This window comes from Petromyzon marinus, chromosome 64 (assembly GCF_048934315.1).
Source record: "Petromyzon marinus isolate PM22_M1 ecotype Great Lakes invasive population chromosome 64, UKy_Petmar_22M1.pri1.0, whole genome shotgun sequence".
In the NCBI taxonomy this organism is placed as follows: domain Eukaryota; kingdom Metazoa; phylum Chordata; class Hyperoartia; order Petromyzontiformes; family Petromyzontidae; genus Petromyzon; species Petromyzon marinus.
This window is the reverse complement of record NC_133730.1, coordinates 6170733-6183556: the sequence shown is the minus strand read 5'-3', so window position 1 is coordinate 6183556 and position 12824 is coordinate 6170733. Positions and strand designations below refer to the sequence as shown.

The window sequence follows — 12824 nt, the reverse complement described above, 5'->3', positions numbered from 1 at the left end:
CAGATGCCTTCTATGACCTTCTGTCACAGGTGCTGGCTAAAGTGGCCCCTCGGGATAGTCATCATGTTGGGTGACTTCAATGCCCGAGTTGGTCATGATACTGGCACCTGGTCTGGAGTGATTGGAGGGCATGGGCCAGATCAGCTCAATAACAACGGTAGGAGGCTGCTAGATTTTTGTGCAGCCCATGGGCTTGTAATTACCAACACGCTGTTCCGGCATCCGTGCATCCACACAACATCATGGATGCATGCCGGGTCCAAGCAAGAACATCCGCTGGACTACATAGTGACGGACCAGCGAATGCGAGCCCATGTCCTTGACACCAGGATCTACCGTGGAGCTGATCTGCCCTCTGACCATCGACTAGTCATCTGTAAGATGCGCCTGCCATTCTTCCACTCCGGTGGTGGGTGTACACCCAGGACCCCATTCCAACATAAAGTGGCCTGGTCTCAGTTATCTGATGAAAGTTGCAAGCGAGAATTTCATCATCGCTTGCGGCTGGGATTGGCATCGTCCCTGACTCCTGATGTCGAGGGTAAATGGGCGAGGTTTAGGACTGTGACTCATGCAGCTGCAATGGCTGCTTTGGGTACGCAGTCCAGACCTCCCCAGAGACCCTGGCTGACAGAGGAGGTGTTCAGGATGGTTGAGAAAAAGCGACAGGCCCATTGTCATCGGCTACAGAATCCCACGTCAGAGAATGAGGAGGCTTACCGCAGCCTTCGCTCGGAGGTTCGGAGAGCCGTGAGGCGCTGCAAGGATGGGTGGTGGTCGCGGGTTGCTGAGGAGATGGAGTCTGCCTCAGTGGCCCGTGATCACAAATCTCTATTTAACTCCATCAAAAAAGTAACCTGCAGCGCCACACCTATTACCATCATTAGGGGAAAAAAACGGTGATCCAATCTCCGACCCCCAGGAACAGGTTCGCAGATTTGCTGAGCATTTCTGTGGGGTCCTGGGGGAGGGAAAATCCCTCAGCCAGGAAAACATCGTGGCACAAAGTGAGGATGACCCTGCTGAGGCTGCGGTGCCTCAAATATTGGAAGAAGTCACCCCCTGTGAGTGGCTGGCTGAGGTGCCATCTGCTGAGGAAGTATTGAAGGCGATCCAGAGTCTGAGACCAGGAAAGGCAGCGGGCAGAGATGATCTCCCAAGCGAAATGCTGAGGGAGGGTGGCGTTTGTGCACAGACTGCCCTATATGACATCATAACAACAGTCTGGACCACTGGACGGGTTCCGCAGGATTGGAAGGATGCCCTGGTGGTCCCCCTTTTTAAGAAGGGGGACCGCACAGACTGTAACAACTACAGGGGCATCTCACTCCTCAGTGTGCCGGGAAAGGTCCTGGCAAGGATTATTCAGCATCGTCTTGCCAGGCACGCTGAGGAGAGGCTTGCGGAGCCCCAATGCGGTTTCAGGAAAGGGCGGTCCTGCACAGATGCCATATTTTCTGTCCGTCTGTTACAGCAGAGCTGTAGGGAATTCCAACAAGACCTACATCTCTGCTTTATTGACCTGGTCAAGGCCTATGATACCATCAGTAGGCCTGGGCTCTGGGTCGTTCTTCGTGCTTTTGGAGTCCCTGACCCTCTGCTCACGATCATTAAGGACCTTCATGATGGTGAGCGGGCCCGGGTAAAACTACGTGGCCGGGAGTCAGAGCCATTCCCTGTACACCTTGGGGTGCGACAGGGATGTCCTCTGGCTCCCACATTATTTAACATCTATTTCGACCACGTAGTTCGTGAAGCCTTCAATAGCTGTACCGGGGGAATCTCCATATGGTACAGATATAATGGGAGGCTGATCGATGCCCGGGTGCGGTCTAGGGATGGCTCCCTATTGCTCAACCACGTTATGTATGCTGATGATTTGGTAATAGCTGCTCAGTGAGAGGAGGAGTTGGAGATGCTGCTGCTGAGACTGGAGCTTGCCACTAAGAGGTGGGGCCTTACCATCAGCCCCACCAAAACTAAGCACCTGCCTGGGTATTTTGTACCATCGGACACTCCACCCCCACAACTCCCAATCGGTGATGGGGCAGTTGTGGAGAGAGTGGAGAGTTTCCCATACCTGGGCAGTGTGCTTATGACTGGCTCCAGTTTAACAGCAGAGGTCTCACTCCGAATCAGTCGAGCGGCAATATCTTTTCATTGGTTGCGTAACGCTGTGTGGAAGCTACCTGGTCTGTCGCTCCGCACTAAGCTTCAGGTCTTCTCGGCCACGGTCATTCCCTCCCTTCTCTACGCTTGCGAAACGTGGACCCCCCTAATGGAACATCTTCGCCGGTTAGAAACATTTAGGCTGGCCTGCCTACGATCCATCCTGGGTTTAACCAGACTGGATTGTGTGAGGAGCTCACAAATCCTTGAAAGATCTGGGCAGGGTCCCATCGGTGAGCTCCTCCGGCAGGCAAGGCTTCGATGGCTGGGTCATGTAGCCCGCATGCCCAGCCACCGCATGCCGAAACAGCTTTTGTTTGGCCGGATTGAGGGGGCTAAGTGGGCGCGGCACGGGCTAGAGAAGAGATGGAGTGATGTGGTACAGGAGGACGTGAAGCTGAGTGGACTTGCCGATGACTGGTACCAGCGGTGTCAAGATCGGCCACTGTGGAGGAGGCTCGTGAAGGATGCTACTGGGCAGTTGGAGGCAGTCGCCCTCCAACAACAACAGAGGGCGGAGGAGCGACGCTCACAACAGCGAGCGGAGCGCCGGGTGGCTAAAGCACAGCAGGTTGGCACATTAGGGGGCACAGGTGGTGCATCAGCCAGTCATCTCAGTCAGTCGACCCGTGGCACCTGGGTCTGCCCCGTGACCTCCTGCCAGCGGGCGTTCGACACTTCACGTGGCCTCAGGGTGCACATAGCCTGGCACAAGCGTCGTGGTGACGTCACCGCCACTTAGTGGCGAATGGCGGTTGTTGTTGTTGTTGTTGTTGTGTGTATGTGTGTGTGTGTATGTGTGTGTATGTGTGTATGTATGTGTGTGTATGTGTGTGTATGTGTGTATGTATGTGTGTGTATGTGTGTGTATGTATGTGTGTGTGTATGTGTGTGTGTATGTGTGTGTATGTGTGTGTGTGTATGTGTGTGTATGTGTGTGTGTATGTGTGTGTATGTGTGTGTGTATGTGTGTGTGTATGTGTGTGTGTATGTGTGTGTGTGTGGGGAGCGATAGTGTAGCGGGTAGCGCGCTGCGCTATGAACCTGGCGACCCGGGTTCGATTCCCGCTCACGGCCAACACCAGTGACGATTATCTGAACCGGTCCCGGGCCTCCCCTAGGTCGACTCAGCCTCAAATGAGTACCTGGTGCGATGTGTAAACATCGTCACTAGGGAGACAAAGGCGGTCGGGCGTGGTGCTGGCCACCCACCCCCTCGTGTACCGTTCCGGCCTTCATAGGTGCTCGCTAACAGCACTTGCCCCTACAGTCTGTTAAGGCTATATGGGGGATCTTTGTTTGTGGGGAGCGGTAGTGTAGCGGTTAGCGCGCTGCGCTATGAACCTGGCGACCCGGGTTCGATTCCTGCTCACGGCCAACACCAGTGACGATTATCGGAACCGGTCCCGGGCCTCCCCTAGGTCGACTCAGCCTCAAATGAGTACCTGGTGCGGTGTGTAAACATTGCCACTAGGGAGACAAAGGCGGTCGGGCGTGGTGCTGGCCACCCACCCCCTCGTGTACCGTTCCGGCCTTCATAGGTGCTCGTTAACAGCACTTGCCCCTACAGTCTGTTAAGGCTATATGGGGGATCTTTGTCTTTATCTTTGTCTTGTATGTGTGTGTATGTGTATGTGTGTGTATGTGTGTGTATGTGTGTGTGTGTATATGTGTGTGTGTGTATATGTGTGTGTGTGTATATGTGTGTGTGTGTATATGTATGTGTGTGTACGTGTGTACGTGTGTGTGTACGTGTGTGTGTACGTGTGTGTGTGTACGTGTGTGTACGTGTGTGTGTGTATGTGTGTGTATGTGTGTACGTGTGTGCGTATGTGTACGTGTGTGTGTGTACGTGTATGTGTACGTGTGTGTGTGTACGTGTGTGTGTATGTGTACGTGTGTATGTGTACGTGTGTGTGTGTACGTGTGTGTGTATGTGTACGTGTGTGTGTGTACGTGTGTGTACGTGTGTGTACGTGTGTGTGTGTACGTGTGTGTGTGTATGCGTGTATACGTGTGTGTGTGCGTGTATACGTGTGTGTGTGCGTGTATACGTGTGTGTGTGCGTGTATACGTGTATGTGTGTGTACGTGTGTGTGTGTACGTCTGTGTACGTGTGTGTGTGTACGTGTGTGTACGTGTGTGTGTGTACGTGTGTGTGTACGTGTGTGTGTATGCGTGTATACGTGTGTGTGTGCGTGTATACGTGTATGTGTGTGTACGTGTGTGTGTGTACGTCTGTGTACGTGTGTGTGTGTACGTGTGTGTACGTGTGTGTGTGTACGTGTGTGTGTACGTGTGTGTGTATGCGTGTATACGTGTGTGTGTGCGTGTATACGTGTATGTGTGTGTACGTGTATGTGTGTGTACGTGTGTGTGTACGTGTGTGTGTACGTGTGTACGTACTTGTGTATGTGTGTGTACGCGTAAGCGTCCGTCAAAACAACCCACCTACCTCCTCTTTGGTGCCGGACGATAACTCTGTGGTGAGCAGAGTCATTGTGGGGAAGGATGATTTCAATTGGCCATTCCCGCTCATGGCGTTTGTCGCCACCACAGCGGCCAAAGGGGCTCTGGACGGGTGCGAGGGGCTGCTAACCTCTCACTAAAGCACGTGGGGGAAAAAATCAATCTAAGCTTTTACCGGAGGCCCCACGGGGACAGGCGATGCCAGGAGACTGAATTCGCACCCTCGAGATTCCTCCAGAAACGGCAAAAAAACACTGCGATGGGCTGCGTGGAATGTTAGGGACGCTCGCTGCGGAGGAGAGGCTGCCACTCCTCTGTCGGGAGCTGGACCGGTACCGCTGGGATCTCTGCGGTATTCAGGAGGTCCGGTCGACTGGTTCTGGCTCCAGTCACTATGCATGATGGACAGTCCTCTACTCGGGGCAGGATACTGCCAGACAACAGGGAGTGGCTCTTCTTCTGAACAAAAGAATGAAGGGGGCGTGGGAGCGTGTCGGTGAGGTGTGGGAAGCTGTAAGCCCCAGGCTCTTGTGGGCTCGCCTCCCCATCAACGGGAGTAGAGGAATGGTGGTGGTTGCTTACGCCCCCACCGAAGATGAACATCAGTGGAGGGATGCAGGAAAGGCAAATGAGCCTTCTATAGCCTCCTGTCCCAGGTGCTAGTTAAAGTAGCCCCTCGGGATAGAGTCATCCTGTTGAGTGACTTTAATGCCTGAGTGGGTCATGACACCTGGGTTGGAGTGATCGGAAGGCATGGGCCAGATGAGCTCAATACTAATGGTAGGAGGCTGCCCGACTTCTGTGCAGCCCATGGGTTTGTAATTACCAACACGCTGTTGTAGCATCGGCTCATCCACACCACATGATGGATGCATGCCAGGTCTAAGCAAGAACATCTGCTGGACTACATAGTGATGGAACAGTTGATGCGGGCCCATGTCCTTGACACCAGGACCTACCGTGGAGCTGATCTGCCCTCTGACCATCGACTTGTCATCTGTAAGATGCGCCTGCCATTCCTCCACTCCGGTGGAGGGTGTCCATCCAAGACCCCATGCAAACCCTCAGTAGCCTGGTCTCAGCCTAGCTGAGGATAGTTGCAAGCAGGAATTTCAATATCGCTTGCAGCTGGGGTTGGCAACGTCCCCCCCCCCCTCCTTCGGATGCTGAGAGGAAATGGATGAGGTTCAGGACTGTGGCTCATGCAGCTGCAATAGCTACATTGGATACACGGTGCAGACCTCCCAAGAAACCCCGGCTGAAGGAGCAGGTGTTCCGGCTGGTTGAGAGAAAATGACAGGCCCACTCCCGTCGTCTGCAACATCCAACATGGGAGAATGAGGAGGGTCACCGCAGCCTTTGCTCAGAGATTCGGAGAGCCGTGCAGCGCTGCAAGGATGAGTGGTGGGTGCGGGTTTGCTGAGGAGATGGACTCTGCCTCAGTAGCCCACAATCACAAATCACTATTTGATTCCATCGAAAAAGTAACTTTGCAGCGCCTCACCTACCACCACCGTTAAGGAAAAGAACCGTCATCCGATCTCCGACCCCCAGGAACAGGTATGTAGGTTTGCAGTGCATTTCTGTTAGGTCTTGGGGGAGGGGAATTAGCTCAGCCCAGACAACGTCATGGGGCGAGGTGGTGACGACCCTGCTAGGGCTGCGGTACAACAAACATTGGCAGAAGTAGCGACTCCTTCTAAGCGGTTGGCTGAGGTGCCATCTGTGGAGAAAGTACGAGGGGAGATCCGGAGTCTTGAGACCAGGAAAAGCACCGGGCAGAGATGATCTTCCAAGTGAAATGCTGTGAGAGGGTGGAATCCGTGTGCAGACTTCCCTACATGACATCACATCTGTTTGGAACACAGGATAGGTTCTGTAGGATTTGAAGGATGCCCTGGTGCTCTTTAAGAAGGGGAACTGCACAGATTATAGCAACTACAGGGACATTTATCTTCTCAGTGTGCCGGGAAAGGTCCTGGAAAGGATTATTCAACATGGCCTTGCCAGGCACGCGGAGGAGAGGCTTGCAGAGCCCCAATGTGGTTTCAGACCAGGGCAGTCTTGCACGGATGCCATTTTCTCTGTACGTCTGCTACAGCAGAGGTGTAGAGATATCCAACAGGACCTACATATCTGCTTTTCTTGACCTGGTCAAGGCCTATGATATCATAAACAAGCCAGGGCTGTGGGTAGTTCTCTCGGGGTCCCTTACTCTGCTCACAATCATCAAGGGCCTTGATGACGGTGGGCAGGCACGGGTAAAGCTACGTGACCTGGAGTCAGAGGCATTCCCTGTTCACCTTGGGGTGCGACAGGGATGTTCTCTGGCTCCCACATTATTTAACATCATCTTTGACCACATAGTTTGAGAAGCTTTCCATGGCTATACAGGAGGAAATTCCATCTGGTACAGAAATAATGGGAGGCTGATCGATGCCCGGGTGCGGTTGAAGGATGGCTTCCTCTTGGTTTGGTGATTGCTGCTCACTCAATCCCTCAGCTCCCCATTGGTGATGGAGCAGTTGTGGAGAGAGTGGAGAGTTTCACATAACTGGGCAGTGCGCTTATGACCAGCTCCGGTTTGACAGCAGAGGTCTCACTCCACATCAGTCAGGTGGCATTGGCTTTTCATCGGTTGTTTAATGCTGTGTGGAATCTACCTGGTCTGTTGCTCCATACGAAGCTTCGGGTCTTCTCGGCCACAGTCATGCTTATGAAACGTGGATCCCTCTAATGCAACAGCTGCGCTGGTTATAAATATTCAGGCTGGCATGCCGACGATCCGTCCTGGGTTTAACCAGGCTGGATTGTGTGAGGAGCTCACAAATTCTTGATAGATCTAGACACATTCCCATCGGTGAGCTCCTCTGGCAGGCGAGGCTGCGTTGGCTGGGTCACGGAGCCCGCATGCCCAGCCACCGCATGCCTAAGCAGCTTCTGTTTGGCTGCATAGAGGGGGCTCAACGGGCACGACACGGGCTGAATCATTCTCTCCGAATAATTTTCTCGCTCTCTGAATTATTTGCCGTGAAACTTACCGCTCGCAGCAACCACGTCGTCTCAACCCCCCCCTCCACCCCTCTGCCCCCCCCACCCCTCCCCCCACCCCCCTTGTGTCACCATTCCACCCCCCCCTGCTCCCTCACCGTCCCCCCGTGTCACCATTCCACCCCCCCCCTGCCCCCTCACCCCTCCCCCCACCCCCCTTGTGTCACCATTCCACCCCCCCCTGCTCCCTCACCCTCCCCCCACCCCCCCCCGTGTCACCATTCCACCCCCCCCTGCCCCCTCACCCCTCTCCCCCACCCCTCCCCCGTGTCACGACCCCCCCCCACCTCAACCCAACATCCAGGATCTAACAGTGGCCTGGAGCCTCCTGCCGTCACCTCGGCAGCAGTGGTCAAACAGAGGGCCGGCGACACGGGAGTCCAGCCCAACACCGTCAACAATCGGAAGGGCAATTCGGCACCCCCGGAACACCACATCCGCCCGTTGCTCGCAACCTCCCTCGCTATGGTCACCGTAGCTGCGTCGTTCAACTGGCTGCTATAAAGCAGTAGCAGGCAGCTGTGAGTTGTTGTTGTTTGTTTGTTTATTGTTGTTGTTGTTCCAGCCGTTTCAAAAGGAAAAATGCTGTCGCCGCTTGCCATCGTTACGAATGATTCGGTAGGCGGCATTGATATATAAATATACATTGGAGGGGTTTCGCCTTCGAGTAGCAGAAGAACATTAAACAAAGTTAACTTTTTTTAAAAGAACAAAAGCGGTGAATGAACGAACGTATGCGGCTATTTGTCGGAATCATGAAGTTTTAAGTTGCGGGAGTTTTATTATTGCTGGAGGTGGTGATGATGATGGTGGTGGTGGTAACAACAACGAGTGGAGCGCCGAGCGGCTAAAATGCTGCTAATTGGCACAGTAGTGGGGGTACAGCTGGTGGTGCATCTACCGGTCATCTACCGGTCATCTCAGTCAGCCAACCTATGGCACCTGCTGGGTCTGTCCCGAGACCTCCTGCACCTAGCCTGGCACAGTAGGGGGGTACAGCTGGTGGTGCATCTACCGGTCATCTACCGGTCATCTCAGTCAGCCAACCCATGGCACCTGCTGGGTCTGTCCCGAGACCTCCTGCACCTAGCCTGGCACAGTAGGGGGGGTACAGCTGGTGGTGCATCTAGCGGTCATCTCAGTCAGCCAACCCATGGCACCTGCTGGGTCTGTCCCGAGAGCTCCTGCACCTAGCCTGGCACAGTAGGGGGGTACAGCTGGTGGTGCATCTAGCGGTCATCTCAGTCAGCCAACCCATGGCACTTGCTGGGTCTGTCGCGAGACCTCCTGCACCTAGCCTGGCACAGTAGGGGGGGTACAGCTGGTGGTGCATCTACCGGTCATCTCAGTCAGCCAACCCATGGCACCTGCTGGGTCTGTCGCGAGACCTCCTGCACCTAGCCTGGCACAGTAGGGGGGGTACAGCTGGTGGTGCATCTAGCGGTCATCTCAGTCAGCCAACCCATGGCACCCGCTGGGTCTGTCGCGAGACCTCCTGCACCTAGCCTGGCACAGTAGTGGGGGTACAGCTGGTGGTGCATCTAGCGGTCATCTCAGTCAGCCAACCCATGGCACCTGCTGGGTCTGTCGCGAGACCTCCTGCACCTAGCCTGGCACAGTAGTGGGGGTACAGCTGGTGGTGCATCTACCGGTCATCGCAGTCAGCCAACCCATGGCACCTACTGGGTCTGTCCCGAGACCTCATGCACCTAGCCTGGCACAGTAGTGGGGGTACAGCTGGTGGTGCATCTAGCGGTCATCTCAGTCAGCCAACCCATGGCACCTGCTGGGTCTGTCGCGAGACCTCCTGCACCTAGCCTGGCACAGTAGTGGGGTACAGCTGGTGGTGCATCTAGCGGTCATCTCAGTCAGCCAACCCATGGCACCTGCTGGGTCTGTCGCGAGACCTCCTGCACCTAGCCTGGCACAGTATTGGGGTACAGCTGGTGGTGCATCTAGCGGTCATCTCAGTCAGCCAACCCATGGCACCTGCTGGGTCTGTCGCGAGACCTCCTGCACATAGCCTGGCACAGTAGTGGGGTACAGCTGGTGGTGCATCTAGCGGTCATCTCAGTCAGCCAACCCATGGCACCTGCTGGGTCTGTCGCGAGACCTCCTGCACCTAGCCTGGCACAGTAGTGGGGGTACAGTTGGTGGTGCATCTACCGGTCATCTCAGTCAGCCAACCCATGGCACCTGCTGGGTCGGTCCCGAGACCTCCTCCTGTCGGCGAGCGAGCCTTCGACGCTTCACGCGATAGCCTCAAAGTGCACCTTGCCTGGCACGGGCGCCGTGGTGACGTCACCGTCACTTCATGGCGAATGTGTGAGTGGGGAGCGGTGGTGCAGCGGTTAGCGCTGCGGCGCTACGAAACCCAGCGAGTTCGATTCCAGCGAACACCAGGTGATGATTATCTGAACCTCAAGAGCCTGGTAATGCTACACGGGGGATCTTTATCTTTGTGGAATCTACAGTGGAGTGAATCTGTAGAATCTACAGTGGAGTGAATCTGTAGAATCTAGAGTGATTCTGTAGAATCTAGAGTGGAGTGAATCTGTAGAATCTAGAGTAGAGTGAATCTGTAGAATCTAGAGTGAATCTGTAGAATCTACAGTGGAGTGAATCTGTAGAATCTAGAGTGATTCTGTAGAATCTAGAGTGGAGTGAATCTGTAGAATCTAGAGTAGAGTGAATCTGTAGAATCTAGAGTGAATCTGTAGAATCTACAGTGGAGTGAATCTGTAGAATCCAGAGTGAATCTGTAGAATCTAGAGTGGAGTGAATCTGTAGAATCTAGAGTGGAGTGAATCTGTAGAATCTGCAGTGGAGTGAATCTGTAGAATCTAGAGTGGAGTGAATCTGTAGAATCTAGAGTGGAGTGAATCTGTAGAATCTAGAGTGGAGTGAATCTGTAGACTCTAGAGTGGAGTGAATCTGTAGAATCTAGAGTGGAGTGAATCTGTAGAATCTAGAGTGGAGTGAATCTGTAGAATCTAGAGTGGAGTGAATCTGTAGAATCTAGAAGAGTGAATCTGTAGAATCTAGAGTGGAGTGAATCTGTAGAATCTAGAGTGGAGTGAATCTGTAGAATCTAGAGTGGAGTGAATCTGTAGAATCTAGAGTGGAGTGCATCTGTAGAATCTAGAGTGGAGTGAATCTGTAGAATCTAGAGTGGAGTGAATCTGTAGAATCTAGAAGAGTGAATCTGTAGAATCTAGAGTGGAGTGAATCTGTAGAATCTAGAGTGGAGTGAATCTGTAGAATCTAGAGTGAACCTGTAGAATCTAGAGTGGAGTGAATCTGTAGAATCTAGAGTGGAGTGAATCTGTAGAATCTAGAGTGAATCCGTAGAATCTAGAGTGGAGTGAATCTGTAGACTCTAGAGTGGAGTGAATCTGTAGACTCTAGAGTGGAGTGAATCTGTAGAATCTAGAGTGAATCTGTAGAATCTGCAGTGGAGTGAATCTGTAGAATCTAGAGAGGAGTGAATCTGTAGAATCTAGAGTGGAGTGAATCTGTGGAATCTAGAGTGGAGTGAATCTGTAGAATCTAGAGTGGAGTGAATCTGTAGACTCTAGAGTGGAGTGAATCTGTAGAATCTAGAGTGAAATCTGTAGAATCTAGAGTGAATCTGTAGAATCTAGAGTGAATCTGTAGAATCTAGAGTGGAGTGAATCTGCAATAATTATCCTCAATATTTGTCTAGACGAAATGCGTTCCCGTGATAGCGAGGCAATCCCTCCCTAGGTAATTTTGCCATCCTTACTTAGTTTTTTTAGCGATACTTTAAACGTTATCAGCAACACACAACACTATTTCGTGATCGTTTAGCAGCGATGATCTTGTGCGAGTGTGTGAGAGACGAGGTCAAGGAGGGAGCGGTGGCGCAGCAGTTAGCGCCACAAACCCGCCCACCCGAGTTCGATTCCCACTCACGGCCAACACCGGTGACGATTCTCAGAACCGGTCCTGGGCCTCCCTTACGTCGACTCGGCCTCAAACGAGTACCCGGTGCTGTGTGTGTAGTAAACATCATAACTGGTGGCGTGTGGATGTTGAACTTCTTTTGCACCGTATGTAGCCAGCCGTGCCGGCCTTCGCGAACGGAACTTGCCCGTACAGCCTGCCAAGGGCTATATGGGGGAACTTTGTCTTTAGAGAGGTTTGTCAATGCGAGTGTGCGCTTGCAATATTACAATCCTAAACGCGCTAATTAATTTACACACACACACATATACAGTATATATATAAAACTTACGAACCGTGTATCTAAACGCTTATTTACATGTGTATAAATTATACAGTCCCTGGGTTCATGATGTTGAAGCACTTTCGTCGGCCGGAGTGGTGGCGCCGCGGTTAGCGCACCGCTTGCACCGCATGCGATCATCGCCAACACTCTGCTCGCGCTGACCAGCCTGTGGTGAAGTATGGTCAAACACCCCCCACTTTCACCCCCCCCTCCACCCTTTTCACACCCCCACCCCCTTTCACCCCCCCTATCACCACCCCCTTTCACCCCCCACCCCTTTCACCCCCCACCCCTTTTCACCCCCACCCCTTTCACCCCCCCCACCCCTTTTCACCCCCCCCCCTTTCACCCCCCCATCTCTTTCACCCCCACCCCTTTCACCCCCCCCCTTTCACCCCCCACCCCCATGCCCCTCCACAACTGCCAAGTGGCCTTCATCCAGCAGTGGATTGGCAGTCGCAATAATAATAAATAAATAAACAGAACCGAGGAATCGTGCTAGTTTACTTATTGTTATTATAAGAGATGCTCAATGTGCACTTCGTGTGAATTATTACACCGTTATAGATTACTCGCCTTTTGCACGCCCAGGGACGGGTGTGTTTCAGTAAGTCTGACACCTGCCAGCGAGAATCAGACCGCGACGTGATATATTCAGTGGGTCCCCATCCGTGTGCGATCTGTAAGGCCGCGGTGACACAGACCTAGTTACTTTAAAAGGGTTACAATCCCTTGTTCATCACGACGTCCTTTTTACTTCGATGTCTCAACAACAGCGTTACGGAGATCACGTGATGACGTGAGGGTTCTGCCTTGGTGGTGAGGGTGAGATCACGTGATGACGGGAGGGTTCTGCCTTGGTAGTGAGGGTGAGATCACGTGA

At 53.1% G+C, this 12824-nt stretch overlaps 1 long non-coding RNA gene across 1 annotated transcript in view; it reads left to right on the top strand.

Annotated features, from left to right (window-relative positions):
• LOC142906413 (uncharacterized) overlaps window positions 1–12421 on the top strand; it is a 16237-nt gene extending 3816 nt beyond the window's left edge. Inside the window, exon 2 of the long non-coding RNA XR_012930228.1 lies at window positions 7994–12421. This is a non-coding gene — a long non-coding RNA (uncharacterized LOC142906413). The remainder of the gene's footprint in view (window positions 1–7993) is intronic.
• Window positions 12422–12824: the final 403 nt, after the last annotated feature.